Below are 19,139 nucleotides of genomic sequence, written 5' to 3' on the forward strand. Positions count from 1 at the left end.
TGCTTAGCCAGTTGGGCGACCAGTCTGTGTGGGAAGAATGAATTTTGCAACATCGATGCGACTTAGGCCTAAACAATGAAACCGGCCTTTCCTTCGAGCGCTTTTTTACCTTACGGGAGGTCTCCTTACCGCGAATTACCGATGGAGGAAGCAAGTGTACTCTAAAAGCTCCCTTCGCCCGTCCTCACGTGAGGAACAGTTGCCGCACGTCTGCGTTATAGAGCATCCCTTAAGCTTTAAGCTAACACCTTTATTAAATAAAAAAAGCTGGATTGTCATATAATCTCTTAATTGAGCTGCTAATATGGAGAGACGTGGACAGTTTCTTCAAATTTTGCTTACTCAACGTGAGAAACCACACACAGTCGCGCGTAGAACTTCATGTGTGCCAGCCACACTGCGACGAAGACGTCGTTAAACGCCACGCCTGCCGAACGTGGGACTGAAACGAACGCTGACTCCTGGAGCCGTGCTCAAATTTCTCCCTAGACGGGCGATAGCGCGCATGCGCAAGCAAATGTCACGTTGTCCAGCAGTGAGGTGAAACGCTCGTTCAGGGCCACGAGTGGCGTAAGGACGCATGAAGGTAGCTTCGGTGCAACCTTACGCTGAAGAAACGCCACGGAAGCCTTCACTGAGGGCCCCTCATTAACGAAGCTTTCAGAGTGACATAAGGCGGTCTCAACGCAATTGAAGGCTTCCTTACTGAGGTGAATAGGATTTCATGGGTTGGGCCTTAACATCGCATCAGAAGGCCCTGCAAGCGCTACTGCGCTTCTTGAGATCGACCGGCCTGTGTGAACGCCTGTGATTAGAACGCCTTTTCTGTTACCTTGTCCCGTTTTCTTTTCTCTCTCTTTCTGTCTTAGCCCTCTTTCCAAACCCTATATCCCACACCTCTCAGCAGGGTAGCAAACCGGAAACTTGCCTCTGGTTAATCTCCCAGCTTTTCCTTTCTCATTTTCTCCCTTTACCTCTATTTTTACAGCCCTAACATCAAACTGAGTTAGTTGAAAAGTTATGAGTAACGTTGTGTTAATTTGTCAGTTATGTATGTTGATTTCTTGTGCAAGAAATTTCCGCCCCTACGACTAAATCATCTGAATACGTAGATTTGTGCTATATGCGACAGGGGATGATATCTGAACATTTTGTTGACGTTAAAAAAAAACAGAATATTCGCTGCCATGACACGCGCGTTGCCGGTCCTAACAAACACTAGTGCATGAGCCGCTTTATGAAAATGAACCCAGTCTCCCATCGCGATGGCCATCACAAAACTCTAGAAGTTACATGTGCATTTGTTGAACGTGATGCAATTGCGTAAACACAAGTAAACACAGATCTACAACAGGAACTTATATTGAAACGTTGCGAGGGGAGAAGAGGCAGCGACTTCCAACGCTACTCGACAAGTGTCCAGTTCTCTGGTTGAAACCTGGTGAGCCACCGCCAGAGGCATCGGCTGCAGTCACGGACACTCCACGCGTTCGGCGCGAGCGCGGGGAAACGCGGACGGATTCGGCAGCCGCTCTGCGCGGTACCTCGTTGTTGCTGCTACATATTGGCGGTTCTGTCTGTGTGTTTTTTTTTTGCGTGAGGTTTCTCTCTGTGCCTTGGCGTGCTCTTTTCGCGTGCAAGTTGGCCCGGGCTTTTTTTTTTGCTTTTTTTGCGCGTCAGTAATGAGAGCAACCGACGAGCCCGTTCACGAACCAACTCTCGCTGACGCTCGCGGTAGGCAGCCTCTTCCTCAGGTTTAGCGTGGAAACTTGGGCGTGTTGGTGATTCATTGGAAAAAACACAGCGCAAAAAAGACAGGGACACCAGAGAGCCACACGCACACAGCGCTGACTTGCAACAGTTCATTCATGAGGACATGAAGGAATACATATATATGGCACTACCATGCACAACATGTGAATACTTAGCACAAGACTGGAGCATCATTTCGAATGATGATAGTGATAGCCACGTGATGACAATGCACAATGGCGGTTTGTCATTCAAATGTTGTTTAGATATGCGATTACCCGAGATGAAAGTGCAATCGAAGGTGAACTGACGCACGAGCTATAAAACTCCCTGATGAAATCTCCCTCCATGATTTCACGTGCCAGCTGTGAATTATATCAAGCCAGCACTTCGCTTTTGTCAAAGTGGGGTTTGCACCCATGATCACGGCAATGAATGCACAGATGACCCTGTACCGTGTTGTGCACGTTATTATCGTGCTCCTTGGGACGATCATTTATGCACCTGCCGGTCTGTCCCACGTACTTTTTTCCACAGGAGAGAGGAATCATATACACCGCGCCAGTGGTGCAGGACACTAAACCATTCCTCTGTTTCACAGTACAACGGCCGCGCCTGGTATGCGAACCAAACGTGCAAAGTTTCGATAGTTTTTCCGGAGTGGAAAAAACCACCGCAACAACAGCGCGTTGCCCTACCCTCTTCAGTTTGTGGGACACATCATGTATATATGGAAGTACTGAAAGTTTTTTTCTTTTCCACTGGTGGACGTGGTGCTCGATTGTTTTCACCCCGCTTGATTTGGTTGAAAAGCTTTTCCGCAACGGCTGATATTAAAGCGTTCGTTTATACGGCAGATAACAAGCGGTCAACCTGTGCATCAAAACTTATTTGCATTGAATACGGACATGACCTTCTGAGGGCATTGACGAGGCACACATTAAAGATTCCTCTTTTGACTAATTTCGAATGTGCTGAATTGAAAGACAGAGGCACTTTCCCGCTCCTTGTTTCGAAGGACCAGCAGAAGTGTCTACTGGACAAGCACAGCTTGACGTCCAAAAGCCTTAGACAGTTATTTTAAGGTAGCTCATGCGTCAGCTCTAACGGATGCAGGTTTTGCCTGAATAATCTAACACTTTGTTAGATGCCCGTTCCTTATCCAAAAGGGCGCGCCGCACAGAAGCGTTTTCTCTTATACCCATCGCCTCTTCTCCTGGCGCCCAGCGCGGCTTCTGATTGGTCGCCTCTACCCCCAGCGCGCCTCTCCTCCGCCGGTCACGTTACCTGCCCTCCCCCGGCGCGGCTCTTATCCTCCTCTGATCGCGTGACCTGCGTGACACCGCCGTACGTACAGACTGCAATGGGTCGACTTAGAAAAACTCCGCTGTTAAAAAAAAAAAAAAACTTGCGGCCTGAGCCACTCAGTACCACTCAGAGCACGACTGTGTATACATGTACGGTTGCTTTTTTGGTAGGTGTGTTTTAGTGTTTGGTGCATTTAGTTTCCTACGTAGCGTGGTTATTTGTAATTCTTTGATCTCTCGCAACGAAAGCTGTCGCATTCATGAACTCTCGAAGCATTGTAGTGACTTGTGCGCATGGCTGTTTTGTTGGTCTGTTTTGTAAATTACGTAATAAGTGAATATTTTTCAGTACCGAATACGTAATAATAACAGTCCATTTGCCCAGTTCTTTCGTTTTACAATGACGGAAATAATGTAGGCAGCATTTTATCAGCATTTTTGCAGTGTTATCAGCATTTATGGAAGTAAACATACCCGCACATGCGAGTGCATGCAAAAACCTGTTTCCAAAAGTCGTGGCAAGAATACTTTGATTTGGATGAGTTGGTTCATCTTGACAGTTTTCACTAAAATGCGCTAAAGACGAAGACGAAAGGAACACATACCCTAGGACGCGCGCTGAACTTCCAACTTCCATAATTTTCGAGAATTCTTAAAAATCGCCTGTGGCAGCTTTAATAGTTCCTGTCCTTGAGCTGGATTATTTGAAGAGGCAGACAAGGCGGCGTGGGGGACGACGAGCCTAAGGCACCCTCGCCTTGAGCTGACATTGTAGTTGAAGCCCAGGAGCGCCCGCTGTGTAAATCAGTCTTGCGCTTGAGCCCGCAAAATCCACCAAAAATGTCGCGGGGAAAAAGACGTCAGAAATATTACAGGGTATTTATAATAACTGCAGTGGCTGACAAGATCATAGCTCGCGAAGTTCAGAGCGTCGTCTTCTTCGGAGTAATCTGAAAACGCCTTCTTCATCGGTCTGTCGCAATATTAAAATGTAGACCGACTTCTCGTACACTGTAGCAGATACTAACCCTCATGGCCAAATGTTGACAAAAAACTGGACATCCTTCATAGAAGGCTGCTGTCGTTGTACAACCTTTGTATGCGAAGTCATAATAAACATCCAAAAACGGGCAAAGCGTGCATTTGTAGAATTTCCTGTTGAGACAAGCAAGTTTGAAAATTATTATAAATTTTAAAATAATTTTGAACCTGTTGGTGTTTCTATAACAGTTATTAATACATGTGCATTGATGTTTGCTACATTTGTGGCTACACAAATCTCATAATTGCTTTCAGACACGTTATGTTCTATGTTCTCTATTCATTTTTCGTTGGCCGCTGGCTAATGATCTAGACATAACTGTCAGCGTAATCTCTACATGTATGCATGTACATATAATAAAGAATTGAAATGAAGTGAATATTGCATACGTATATTCTTCTATTGAAATGTACAGTGTATTGTGGCGGCCTCTACGTTTGTATTTCCTTATTGTTCCTACGTTATCTTTGTTTTCAGGGATACTTCATTGACCTTCTGCTGTAGCCAGTGAACTTCACTATTGAACTTGTGGCTTGTGTCACTCAACTTGTGAATTATTCGATTAAACTAGTCCTTGCGTGCTTCCTTGTATCGTTATGGATGTGTGGCTGCTCAGGGCATGTCTTGTTTTATCGGAGATATGAATAGAGGAATACCCGACGCCTCGATCAGGCGTTAACATCGCCTTAGGCTCATTTATTTTTAAAAATCCTAGCAGGAACATCAAGCGGCTCTGCATCGGAAGAGTTTGCTACTTCGTCTCTGCCTAGATATATCCAAACCGCAGCATTCCATGACTCACGCGATTTCGAAAATGAAACTGCAATTCTTGTGTAACAGCGGTGAGCAGCCGTAATATCCTTCAAGAAGAACGTCTTTCGCGAAGCAAGTGAGCGAGTAATGCAGTGGAGCGTGCGAAGTGAGCTGCAGTCAATTTTATGGCATACCTGCGCTAACGTCACTTCTGAAAGCGTGCCACTCAAACGACTTGCTGCTAATAAGCACCTAGCAACGGCGATGATTGAAGAAATGCAGTTGTCAATACTCTGACATGCCGCAGGTACAGTATATATGAGTAACGTGAGACTTGCCACATCCCTTTTCTCACACGCCACGCCCGCGTCTCGCAATCTCTGGACAATGACCCACAGAGAGGTCGCGAGGTTGCTCAATATATTCGGAAAATTCCAATCAAATTATTTCTCTAGGAAACTCTACTCATTATAGGACAAAAAAACTTTCAGTAGACAAACCGTCGAAGCCTTTCGAGGCACTTGGCCGTCGTAGGGTCAGGTACTAATTTCTATGCACGACGGAAACGTGACAATTTGTCGTTTGTTTAGAGAACACAACTGGGTGACCCATTTCGATGCACAGAATATCTAAGCATTCGCTTTTATTGTTAGCTATAGAGTCAGAACGAGCCCAACGACTGAATTGTAGGCCTATAACAGAACAAACATCTTTGTCGATGACATTACTACAGAAATCCGCCTATATGGAGATTGGAAAATCAGGTTGCAGTTTCTGCTGAAGCCTCTCTGCGAATAGCGCACAGTTTTTGCAGCACAGAACGCTCTGTTCAGATCTTGTTCTCCAAGTGCGCCCTGCATGCCACCATGTCTGTTCGTGTTGTTCGTGGATACCTCCAGCTTTAGCAAATGTAGTCTATCAAAAAGTTGTGTGAAAAGTTTGACGGGGCAGCTGCGATGACCCATCATTACTCGCGTTCGCCAAATTGACACGGATCAAATCATAAGCGACAGAGTAGGATTTGTATTAAAGAACTCCCTATCTCTAGTGTTATTTTAACACCTTGGTTACCAGCCAGTAGAGCAGCATTGTTATTAATATTGAGAGAAATGTAAAATACGCGTACGAAACGTATTCCTGAAAGCCATAAATATAAGGTGCGCCGCTTCCGAGATCCTTCGGGCATTTCCTCGTGGCATCCAAGGTTCTGTGCCTGGTGGGTTTCGAAGCCGTGATGCTACGCTACAAGCGGGCCTGGCCAAGCTTGCATGTCTCAGCTGATATCCTGTTCTAATATCCAGTCGGGCATCGGCACTCTGACACTGTAAAAAAATAGGATACTCACCATTAGAGGCTGTCGGCAAAGTTACATGTGTTAGATAGGCGACAAATATAATTAAGAAAGATCTTGGGTTGCCTCAATATTCTGGAAACGCAGTAGTAAGGTTTCTGGAGACTTCGGGAGTATAGGTAGCTTACTAAATCTCTATCATTATATCTATCGTATTTTATTTGTCTCTGTCCTTCTTCTTGTTATGGAATCACGCGAATTATTCCTTCCGCGTTTCCTTGTTTCGTAGTGTGGAATGAGGCACTCAGGAGGGACAGCATTTTCACCTGCTCACGATCATTTTTTGCGAACTTTCAGTCCCCACTTCCTGGTTTCAATCACGAAATATTTCGGCTTTGGCTCTCTTTCAGGAGGCTTGTGTTCTGTACCTGCAGTGGGAAAACAAATTTTCTCTGTTCGGCAATAGTTGATTTGATTGAAAGAAAACACTCGTTAAGTGTTGTAATCATGTTCATTTGGTTGACATTGAATGGTTAACGGGTGTATTCGCCGCCACCTCTTTTTCAAACACACTGATACGAACCAGTATGCCACTTCAGCATCGGCTGCGGCTTCACCGCTTGAGACGGGGTGTCAGTGAATTTTAGCCAGCACATAACCTTATTTAGGTACAGCAACACTTGAAATTATCAGCAATACGCGAGAAGACGACAATATCCTTGCTATTCACTGGTGTGCGCGTACTGAGGAAGCAAGCAATCGCACATTGCTGGCACTTCATTAATTACTCTAGCAAAGCGGCAACGGTATTATTTCGCCACCTGTTATTTCCCCTCACAAACGGTTGCGCGACATGGGCGTCCAACGCCAGCTGCGCGCAAGCCCCTAACCATAGCGTCCACTGTAGTGCTGCGTACAGTGCTCGGTGAAGACGTCTACAGGGAGATGATGTTACAACTAGAAAAGGTGAAACTTAACAGGAACTACGAGCGACTAAGGTTACAATTGGAGAGACAAAAGAAATCAGCTGACCATACCGATTCCTCGATCTTTGAACTCATTTACTCGAACAGAAGTTACTATCCTTGCTCCCCCAACGTCCCCAGCTCGTTTGAAAACTCCTTTTATCCGAAGGCATGACGACGACGCTTCTTAAGCGATATCAAATGCAGTGGAAAGCCGTCTGTGCTAGAAGGTCGTTGAAAATGGCTGCTGTGCTCCAAGCCGCGGTTCGGATGACCATTGCATGGTGCACCAGCTATGTTCCGTGAGCGCTATGTCTGCTCTGAACTTTGCGTCGTGCATGCTAATAATACCTGCCAAACGCCCGAACGTTAAAGTTGTGCCATGTCATAGTGTTGATGGCGTCGTCTCACAACTACATATTGCCGTTGTGGTATGAGTTTGAAAAGCAGTAGCGACGGTGGTCGAGGTTTTGCTTTGGCTCGTCCATGTATTGAGAATGCGGAGGTGACATAACGGTGACGATGGCGTGACAGAGTAGACAGATGGGCAGAACAAAGTGCAGTCGCCCAAAAAGCTTGTTCCAGAGCTTGTTTCGTACACGATCCGACTATACTAGAGCCGACCGCTGTATTGTACGGCTAAAACGATGAAACAGTGAAACGTCGAAAGTGGTGATTTATTTACTACTGTGACATGAAAGTATACCCTTTTGCATTCAGCATGCATACGCTGGGCTCATTAAATGACATCTGCATTTTGAGCTAATTATTTGCGTTGCACACTAATCTTGATCTCCCTTGCATCCTTCACAGCTAATGTGCTCCCATTCACATCCGCAGATTCGAAACTCGTAAAACGCGCAGTAGTAATATATCGTCTCAATAATTCTCTGTTCAAGTCCTGTGACCACAAGGTAGGGAATCAGCTTGTGTGGACCAGCGAAGCGTTTGGTCGGTGTTGTTTGCACCTTGCGACAGTCGACCTTGTGGGTGGAGAGATTCATTGAGCGAAAGCAAAGTAATATCACTGCAGAATGACGAAGGCTGTGCTCGTACACTACATAAATATTATTTCTCATAATTTTAAGAGCACAGCGACAAAGGTCGAAATGAAAGCATTTTCAAAGCCCCCGAACGATTGCAGAAGCTCTGCAACATCAACTCGGACAAAAAAAACAGATTGCTCCTTGTCTTACACAGCACCGCGAATAATTTGTCGATTCCATCGAAAATGTTATTCATACGATAACCTTGTAGTGCAAAATAGAGTGAATGAAAGGCTGAAGGAGCGTCACTGAACTGCTACAAAAGTTGTTTGAGACCATTAAGGCATGCAATGCCGATAGTGCAGCTGCGTCTCGCTAGTTGAAACCATTGCCATTTTGAAGCGGGAGCAAAGTAAGACGACAAGAAAAATTATTATGAAGCATGAAATCGCAAAATTGAAACAACAGTGCGTGAGGATGCCTTCAGGTGCCGCTATGAAAAAAAGACATGCGGTTTCTTAATTTAGCGTGATAGCGCTTTGTAATAAACGTTTTAATTACGCAGTGTACATGTGTGCAGTTCTTAGATGTGTACTTCTTAGTATATGATATTCTTGTTGTTATTTCCCTTTGTCCGATATATATATATATATATATATATATACGTCATGTACATGCGCGAGCAAAAATATGATTGCAAATATGATTGCAAATTCGAACTAACTAGCCCGTCAACATGTTTTATAGTGAAGTTCATTATTCACCAACATTAAACGGTAGCCGCGTGGCATAAGTTTACCGGATGCTGCCTGGAGTTGAAGAGTTGAATTGAAGAGTTGAGTTGTCGCAAGAGGTACGGAACCAATCGACCCTGCTCAGTAATAACCTTTCGTATCTCCATGTGAGCATCTGCAAAGGACATTTTATCATGAGTCTACGCAATCACCTTTCAGCGAGCTCATGAACATGGGCACGTAGTGTAAGCTGTCTGATACGCTCCTGAAGCGGCGAAAAATTCCTTTTCTCTTTTTATGATCTTAAAACAAGAGCAAGATTACCTTCAAAATACAATGCCTACGCAGTAATTCGAAAGAATTCACAAACTTTTATCAATTATCCACTTGAACATTCGGATTACGTATGCACGCTACGAAGTTATATGGTTTCCTTCTGAAGGTAGGCTGCACAGATGCTGCAGGCCGCCTATACGTGTCATTGCAAGGCGTGTGATTTTTCTTGAGACATGTAACGGCTAGCTCATCGCTCATAGCCGCTTATAGGCCTGATTTATGCTGAATATTAAAGCGTGCCACTTATATAACATTCGTTAACGAGGACATAATTTGGAGTATATAGTAAAAGAATAAGGTCCACCACAACTTTTGTTGTTCACTGTGGCGAAGTGGTAAAAGTAAAGGAATGAAGCTGTAAATGCCTCTACTGCGTAATTTATTTCGCCGAATTTTTCGTGACCGTTAGTCAGCTGCACTGATAGTGGAAATTTTGCCTTGTGCGCAAACATGCAGGACATCGTTAAAGGCTTCAGTAAAAATGATTACTTACTTGCGAGTACGTTTTGGACTCGCCGAGCAGGTTGGAGCGCACATTTGTTGCAAATATCGAAAGCTATTGATCGCGAGTTATCTCTATTTGTTCTAACATATATTCTATAACCATTTATTGGTAAAAATTTATTTTCTCGTGTAAAATTTAGACAAACACTTGTTCAGGCCAGATATGCCTGAACAGACCCCAGTTTCCGAAACGAACGCTTTGTTGTGATCTTATTACGTCCACGCAGTGTACGGGTAGATTTTTCGGCCATACAAAAAGGCATTCTCATTGCAGAAAGCCTGGAAAAAATAATATTTATCATTGAAAATACCTGTTGTAAAAATGAAGCTCATATCTCGCCATTCTATCTAATAGAAGTTTCTTTAAAATTTTCTGAAGTCATCTTTGACAGAGGAATAAGTATTCCAAACACTTAGGGTGGAATTTTTAGAGAGCTTCAATTTATATCTGTATTTCTTGCTTTGTGTAGATTTAGGAGACAGACGTAAGCCAAAAGAATGTTTTTTTTTACTTTTCAACTGTGATTTTGTAATTGCTGCTCTTGTCATACATTACACGGTATACCCCAGGTGATTTTCATCATAATACTGCTAGCACTTTTTCTTTGCTGATATATCCTTGACAATAATGCTGCTCAGAAACAGTATAGGCTACCTGCAATGGTCAGGCGGCGCAGCGACCGGCTCAGCCGTCAGCGCCGCCGTGTCAGTTCCGCGAAACACCGAGGTGCCAGTTCTACGAAAGCATGCTTCTGCGGCGCCCGTTTGAAACAAGTCAGGCGTTCTAAATTGTGGTTTTTAAGGCAATCGAAAACATTGAGGTTCATTTTCGGCCACTGGCGTTTGAGAAAGGACGTCCACTTTACGACAACAACCATGCATATCGTGTCAAAAATTAAACAGGACGGACATCGCAGCAAAGTTCTTGTTACAACAAATAAAACACGTTTACGACGTCGAACTCAAATTAAGTTAACAAATAAATAATATATTCCGTTTAAGTGGGCAAATACGGCCGTAGACGTTTTTCAACTATAATTTGTAGCTTCAGTATACTTCCAGCGTAGCTTGCTCATCACAATTGTCCAGGATTTGGCGAGTTGGCAGGTAACCTGGATGATTCTTTATGGAGCTTTTTTTTCTGTTGACAAAGTGCCTCGAGCATATTTTGGTGTTGTCGTTCGGGCTCCAGTGTGAGAAGTCATCACCACTGAAACATAACAGAGACCCATCAGCTGACACTAAGCAACACAAAGACTGAACAAATGTGTGCTAGCGTGCGCGAGAGAACTGCCCAGTTGCGAATACTCGATGTGTGCTGCGGTGTACTCCAGCCTTAGTTCTGTTGTTCTAAACGCGAGAAAACATCGGCATAAATGAGTCTGGTTCCAGCAGTCGCGTCTTGATCCAGGCGCAGAAAGGAGCTGCACGTTGGCTTATATATTAATGCACAAGAACTACAGTGAGCACAAAGGTCCAACGCGGAGTGCTTACGAAGCTAGATTTGACACGTAACAACCATCGCGCATTTGTTTTGGAGCGAGACTAGGTAAAGAACTATCCAAACCAATTTACAACAGCGGAAATCAGATCACGCGTGTTTATACAGTTGTCGCTTTTTGTGCATTTTCATGGATGCTGCCTCCTGTTTTCTTTTCTTTTTCTCCCTTTATTTTAGATTTTGCGTTTGCGTCTTAGTTCAACAGAAATTGGCAAGAGCGACACTTACTTGACGGGCCGAAGCGCGGCGATCCATTTCAGCCGCCGGGTTTCTCCCCAGCCTTGAAGGGAAGTGGCACAATTTGATGCCGACATCCCCTTCGCGGTTGTGAAAATACCTAAAACAGCAGTATATGCGCATGTTCTTCTTGTTCAGACTTCTCACGGAGGAGCTGCCGAGAGGTCGCGGTGAATCCATTGAAAAATTGGAAAAGGAAACTTTCAGGCGCGCCTGAGCGCAGCACGGCCCAAGGTTTAATGGCGGTGAGGGCCAACTCGCGGGTGTTCACGGCCGCTGCTAGGTGGCGCGACATGCACAGCCAAAGTGCATTGCAGGGTGCCTATAACCTTTGAAAACGTTATACTTTTCCAGCATATATTTCTTCTTGTGAGCAAACAAACATCTGTACTGAGCACAACATGCACCCACAAGTGCATGCTGCGTCTTATATCATGCAGCAGTTAATGCATGCCTCACAGAACAGCGCGAATGTATTTCTTGTTGGAAACAATACAATAAGCTGATAAATAATAAACATCCTGGTATTTTTGTTGGCTGATTTCGGGAGTAAGGTTGTAAAAATAACCTGTTAACTCACGACGTTTTCGGTGCGTTGTTTGACAAGCCACTACAGTACCTTATTAAAAATATGCCTTCGAAATTATTTCATGAGTTATGTGTATCTTATACGATAAATCTTGCGGTAGGGAGTTAAATAAGCGTATACTACCAGCTCAGACGCTATATAGTGAAATCATACATCAGTAGCTGCCCCGAGAACGGCCGACTGTAAATTCTGAAGTTATCAGGGCCAGTTATATTTTTTTACATTTTTATTTGCATCTGGGCGAAAACGCTGATGAGGTCATTGTTTCCTAGTGCGGAAACCGTGAAAGGTGTGCTCCTTATTCAACACAGCTTTGACCAGTGCTGACTGATACCCAAAGAAAATGCCTGGTGCCGCTTTTCGTAGAAATGCCGAGGAGTGTGTTCCAGCCAGACTTGTACACCTTACAGAAAAAGAGTAACCGTTTGCACTTACAATTACTTCATTAAAAATAAACTTGATTACAATGACGAATTACTACAACACGAGTGTAATTGAGGAATTACTCAATTGTAATCGATCACTTCTGCGTTACTCTCCTCCGAACACTTATTAACATTGCATGAATACAGTAAACAAGACGCTGGCCTGGCGATTTCAGTGCGACCTCTGCAGCCCTTTATACATTGCTTATCTGCATAACAATTGCAATCAAACGCTTTGTCAGTCATAGTTCCTCGTTTTTGTAGTGAATGTATTAGCAGCAACACTCAAAACTTGCTCGAGGAGGCAAAAGAGAGGGAAGGTAGGCCAGTTATAGCACAATGTGCGCGCTGGCGGGCTAGTGAGCTATTGTAACATACACGGATCTCGAGCAAGCCCAGTTGTAACGTACACGGATCTTGAAAAAGACAAGCCCAGTTGTCGAAACGTTGGCTCCTGCTTTCACCTTGTTCTCGTTTTGCTGAATAAGTTATGTGGTTACATGTAACTAGCTACTGAAAAAGTAGTGGAATTAAAGCGAGGTTAGCGAGTAATCAATGCAGTTGACAAGTACGAAATTGCCAATAAAATGAAATTGATTACGAGTAATTCGTTATGTAGAAGTCTGGTTCCAGCCCCGGCGTACAAATATTTCATTGTAGTTAAAAAAACTATAGGAGTAGAATCAAACATCCCTGCCGGGATTCGAACCCGGGCCCTTTGGATTAGAAGTCCAACGCGCTATCCACTGCGCCACAGGGACACACGAACGCCTGGCGGCTTCATACTAAAAATGCGACGGAATTACCTTGCAGCGACGTGACAGCGTCTTCTTTTTTGTTACGCTGCAAACCTTGCTGGGCACGACTGCAAGCTTGATTTTGAAATTTGAACTATACGTATTGAGTAGCAGGTTTAATGTATACGAGCTCCCCTTGAACCTCCAAATCGTACATTTGATCCCTGCAATATGGGTGCGCTTGCGCGCCTAACAAGGAAGCTACACTGCTCTAATGGGGCAAATCAGGTGGCTTTTGCAATAGTATGAAGGTGAAGATAATGATTTCTTCGGCTTCTAACAAATTGCCGCTCCGAAAGATGTGGTGCAGTAAAAGCCATGTGGCGAAGCGGCCATAAAAACTTGTTACCTGATTTACCGACCGCAAGCTTACTAAGTCAGCTTCAGGAACATTGTGCATTGTTTGTATGATGATACGATTCATAAAAATAATTTTCGGACAGATATTGTCTTTGCGCTTGCTAGTGTTTAGGTTGAACGATGGCAGCTGATGTTCGAGAAGCAACTTTTAGAAATACTAGGTTACCCTTAGTCAAGTCTGCTTCTACGATCCCCAAATGCATACAGGTGAATCTCATGAAGGCAGATGAATGGAGCTAATTTGATTCGAGAAGAACATGTAACGCAATTACACTCGTTCAAATCATCATCATCATGTTTATATCAACTGCAAGACGAAGGCTTCTGCCAGTGGTCTACAATTTTCCCAGTCTCGAGCCAGCTGTACCCATAATATGCCTAGAAATTTCATTCGGTTTAAGGGCACTCCGTTTTTGTCACTGAGAGCAAAAACCATTTCAACAAATCTAGCCAACATCTGTATCCAGTAGCTGTATGCTTATTTGGGAGCCACTTTTAATTAATTTAGGAGAATAGACCTTATCACATGGTATATAAATCCCGAAGTACACTTCTCGTAACTAGCAATTTCTGTCCTCGCATGTTTCAGCTAAATTTCTTTTCCGAATCAATTCATTACTCTTATTCAGTTTGTTATTCTATTCCTTTTGCAAGAACAGAAATGTCGTCATGGCGTTCTGCTCAGCAGTCGTATCTGATATTGTGTTTTGTTCCACGAATATTCGCGAGTTGGCGGACAATTAGTATAAATATTGCAGCACGGATCGTCCTTGTGCGTACAAAGTTGTTTTTAAATAGCGTTTTTGCAGCAATATTTGGAATAGGGCATACAATACTGGAAGCTGATAAGATCATGCTATCATGTCCGGAAAGGTGCGGAAATTTCCGATAAGTAAAGCGGCCGTATTTGTCTGAAATACGTTTTGTTTATGGTTTTATGCAATCGCCGCCGTCTTATCGCTCCCACTACAGCATGGTCAGGCGATGTTTCTTTCGTGGTCCACTTCGCTTACTAGCGGTAATTTGCGTTTGTGCGTAGCCTACTCGGAAAGCCAAGCTCGGATATCCAGAGGTTCAACCAAAGATTGCTGTTTGTTCACAGCAAACAGTCGGCTCATCTTCATATTAGCATATATACTGGTAATAATTGAACGCCATTAAAATATGGCCAGTATATACGTTCCATTAGAATTCACTGTGGTTAACCCACCCACATAGTGTATGCAGAGAGCGAATAATGCACATATAACGATCATTTAAAGCCAACAGACAATGAAGCTAAGGAAGCCGTGGCAGCTGCGTTTCAATGGGGGTACACTGCAAGTCACCCGTGTACTGTGCACTGGGTGCACGCTGAAGACTCCCAGGTGTTCAAAATTAATCCGCAGTCCCTCATTACGGCCTGCCTCATAATGAATTCGTGGTTCTGGCTAGCAAGACCCGAGAATAAAATTTTTACGCGAATAAATGTATAGGGGAAATTAGCTGTGGTTGAAATTTAGGTGTACAAAATAATCAAAATATTGGAAGTGAAAGCGGATGAAAAGATAACTTGCCGCCGGTGTGTGCCGAACCCACATCCTGTTCAATACAAAGGCACTGCTATAGCGATGGTAGATTACAGTCACCCGCCGTGGTTGCTCAGTGACTATGGTGTCGGGCTGCTGAGCACGAGGTCGCGGGATCGAATCCCGGCCACGGCGGCTGCATTTCGATGGGGGCGAAATGCGAAAACACCCGTGTACTTAGATTTAGGTGCACGTTAAAGAACCCCAGGTGGTCCAAATTTCCGGAGTCCCCCACTACGGCGTGCCTCATAATCAGAACTGGTTTTGGCACGTAAAACCCCATAATTTTTTTGTAGATTGCACTCTTCGGACGATACACAGTGAATTAATTCCAAACACTGATACGACCACAGAAGAACTACAAGCGGTAGTAGCAGCTATACAACATCTCCCAGCAACACTTATCACTACACCCATCATATTTACTGATTCAACGTCAGCATGTAGAAAACTCATACATGACGACTTACCTATACATATAACACAACAGTTACAAGAATGTCTCCGTCGGCAGGTAGAGATTGTCTGGATTCCTGGTCATGAGGCGATGTTGGGGAATGAACGAGCTAATCTGCTTGCCTGCGATATCATACTCCAGGCTCCTAACATCCCCCGGCCAAATCTATTCATCTCACCAACGCCTCCACCACAATTGCACCCATTTAGGGACGAGCGCAGGATATACCCTAAGCTACACCAAAATATTATAAGGACACAGGGCACACTCATCAGACAAGCCCAGACGAACACCCTGCTCACTCCAGCACGGAAACACCTCCTCCAAGGCATAATTACTGAAGTCCTCCCTCGCTATAGCCACTGTGGTGCCTATCCTCCCAACACATCACATATCCTATGGCAATGCCATCCAAAACTACCCCCCCCACCCAAACCTTCATCCCTCTCACCTACCCCTTCCTCCGAGTGGCTGACCGCCGCAACTACCCTTCACCACCAACGATTCCTTGCGGACTTCATCGGCCTAGCGCTGAAGCACACCGCAAGCGACGCCCTGGACTGAGGGCGTCGATGCATTTTTTAATCGCAGAATAAAGTGATTTCTCTCTCTCTCTCTCTCTCTCGGTATTACCCGTGCGTTGCACTACCAATTGTGCTACGGCGACTATATCAATCAAGCCAATAACTTGAGCATTTATGTTAACAAAACGTAACATTCGGAGTTTTAGCCAGCGCCACTCAGAGCGCCACTCAGGTGGGCGAATGTTGAAAACACTCTCTTTGCCCGATGGCGTAAGGTAACACGTGAACGGGGAAGGGCAGGCACGTGGCTTGTCTACAAAAATTTAATAATGAGGTTTTTCATGCCAAAACGACGATGTGATTATAAGGCACGCCGTAGAGGGGAAATCCGGAATATTTGGACTCCCTGGTGTTCTTTAACGTGCACCTAAATCAAGTACACGGGTGTTTGCACATTTCGCCCCATCAGGCGGTCCGCGGCGTAAAGATGATAGTAGAGTCTGCAGATCCGCCGTTGAGTCGCGGGAAATCATCCATTCGTGTGTCACTTAATCACTAATGAAACGGAGCGCGGCACAAAGCGCTGCGAGTTCCGCTGCCGTCGATGTTGTGACGTCAGGCGTCTTGAATTTAATTGGTGTGACCTTCGTTGGTATGACAACTGTGGAGCTTGGAGATTGCAGAGGCAATAAACAATCTAACAGAGATAGGGCATGGACTAACTTTTCAGTGGATTCCAAGTCACTGCGGAATTATCGGCAATGAACGGGCTGATCAAGCTGCCCGCACAGCTCACAAAGAAGATCACAAAACACCAATACAACTTTCTAGGACTGACGCTGCACGGAAGCTCCGCGTGCTTGCTCGCCAGCGCACAAGGTCACAGTGGAATGAGTCGCACTTCAAACGTGCTCGCTTACACTCTCTGGACCCAACACTGAGCCTTCGAGAACCATCAAGGCTTCGCCGATTATTCTTATCATGCCGATTGTGCCGATTATGGTTGGGCGTTGCTTTTACCAACGTAGATGCGTCCCACATAGGACTGGCCGAGAGCGCCGACTGTGACCACTGTGGCAATGAAGAACCGACTCGCCAGATTTTGTGCGACTGCCCACAGTACAGTGCGCAGAGACAATCTCTCAACAACGCGTTCATCCAATTGGACGACCGGCCTCTGTCGGAAGAAAGAATTCTCCGCCACAGACCGGACTTAACTTCACAGAAGAAGGCTTTGGGTTTATTTACCCAACAGTTTCGGTCGGTGGACTGACCGAAACTGTTGGGTAAATAAACCTAAGATAACCGCGAAGTTGTGCTTCTGATTTTTCTAAATACGCTTGGCCCATTGAAAAATCCGGTTACTATATAAATATGAAGAGAGTGAGAGAGGTAACTAATACAGGCTCGTGAGCAAATTTTTTTTTCTGTTAGGAAGCAGCCATTAATACAGCTAAGTTAGTACCAAGCTCCCGGCAGGCAATCAAGTGCATCGACTTGTCCGTCCACCCATTTTAATCTGCAGCCAGATGTAACAATTCAGTCGAGTTACATGCGCAGAGGCACGGAACGCCAGCGTGTCCCTGTGGCGCAGTGGATAGCGCGTTGGACTTCTAATCCAAAGGTCCCGGGTTCGAACCCCGGCAGGGATGATTTTGCATGAGTCTACCCATTTATTTTTACTCTACACAGCCATTTGTATACACTAAAATAGTAGAGCGTATGCTTAGTGCTCATGGGCTGGGTATTTGCATAAACAGGGGCCGATTTCACTAAGCTGCACTGATCGTAGGCAATTTCTTAGCCAAACAGTTCTTACGCTAAGATGAGGGTGCAACGGAAGTGGCGGCACATTTAACCTACAGCGTAGTTTGAAAGGAAGGAGGAAGCAAAGCTTAGATTTAACGATAACGAATGAAAGAAGCGCGGTAAACTGACAGCAAGATCTCGTACCACGCGTTTGTAGATGAGGCTATATTCTTACTGCAAATCACTGCACACCCATATTCAACGGCTTTCTTTTCCGGCAGTCTGCTACAGCGCAAACGACCATAACCACGCTCGCCCATTCACCGCCCCGCCGTCAAAAGAATGACAGTGGAGGTGTCACGCATACTTCTCATATCTCTGCAAGACAGGACTGATGGCCTCATGGTGACATATTTGGCACAGAAAGAGACGCTCAGGCGGAGCAATTCCTGGCCAGGTTTGCGAAGGCTACTCTGTAAGTAGCATCATCATCACGACCACCGTATTACAAAGTCACTAAATATACTTATTTTGATACTAATTACGGACAGGAAAAAAAGAACGCTGCGTAATAAATAGCTGATTTGGCCTCCCGGCAAGACCACCAGCACCCGTATGTTCATCCGTATGGCATGCGATTGCGCTGCACACGGTTGCATGTGTGGTTCTAATACCACGCACAGGCTCAATACCAGATCCCTTGACATCTTCTACCGTCGTTAAGGAGCTGGTCGAAGATGTCGCCGAACGCCAACCGATGACGAAACGCGCGCTCCCTTCGCATAGGACCCCTGTCGAGGGCACGTAGAGCTATGAAAGCAGCCCTGAAAGAGAAGTGCAAGAAATTAGCGGCAGCTTTACACTAAGTGGTGCGAAGACTGGGCAAACAGCGAAGCTGGTGGCCTTTCGCTAGCTTGAACTTTGCTTTCCTTCGCTTAACTTGGTTTAGCTTGGCTGGTACTTTGCTTTAACTTTGATTAACTCGGTTTGGCTTGGCTGGTTCATAGCTTTGTCTTTGCTTTCCTTTGCTTAATTTGGTTTGGCTTGGCTGGTTCTCAGCCAAACTTAGCCGACCTCGAGTATTGGGGTGATACTCGTGTTCTAAAGGCCACTCTATACTCCAACGTCGTGTTAATGCGTGAGCGCGCTCGACACGGGGACGCCACACCAGTGAAAGTGCAGCACTGTATAGTCCGGCGCGAGGCGTGGCCGACGTATCCGGCGTTCGGTGGCATGCCCCGGCTGCAGCTGGTGTTGAGATG

At 45.1% G+C, this 19,139-nt stretch overlaps 2 non-coding genes across 2 annotated transcripts; one reads left to right on the forward strand and one right to left on the reverse strand.

Annotated features, from left to right (window-relative positions):
- Positions 1-13,110: 13,110 nt before the first annotated feature.
- Positions 13,111-13,183, reverse strand: Trnar-ucu (transfer RNA arginine (anticodon UCU)). Its single transcript has one exon. It is a non-coding gene; the product is annotated as a tRNA-Arg (tRNA).
- Positions 13,184-17,707: 4,524 nt separating this feature from the next.
- Positions 17,708-17,780, forward strand: Trnar-ucu (transfer RNA arginine (anticodon UCU)). The gene has a single exon. It is a non-coding gene; the product is annotated as a tRNA-Arg (tRNA).
- The last annotated feature ends 1,359 nt before the right edge of the window (positions 17,781-19,139 follow it).

The sequence above is a fragment of the Dermacentor silvarum genome, chromosome 1, assembly GCF_013339745.2.
Source record: "Dermacentor silvarum isolate Dsil-2018 chromosome 1, BIME_Dsil_1.4, whole genome shotgun sequence".
NCBI lineage: Eukaryota > Metazoa > Arthropoda > Arachnida > Ixodida > Ixodidae > Dermacentor > Dermacentor silvarum.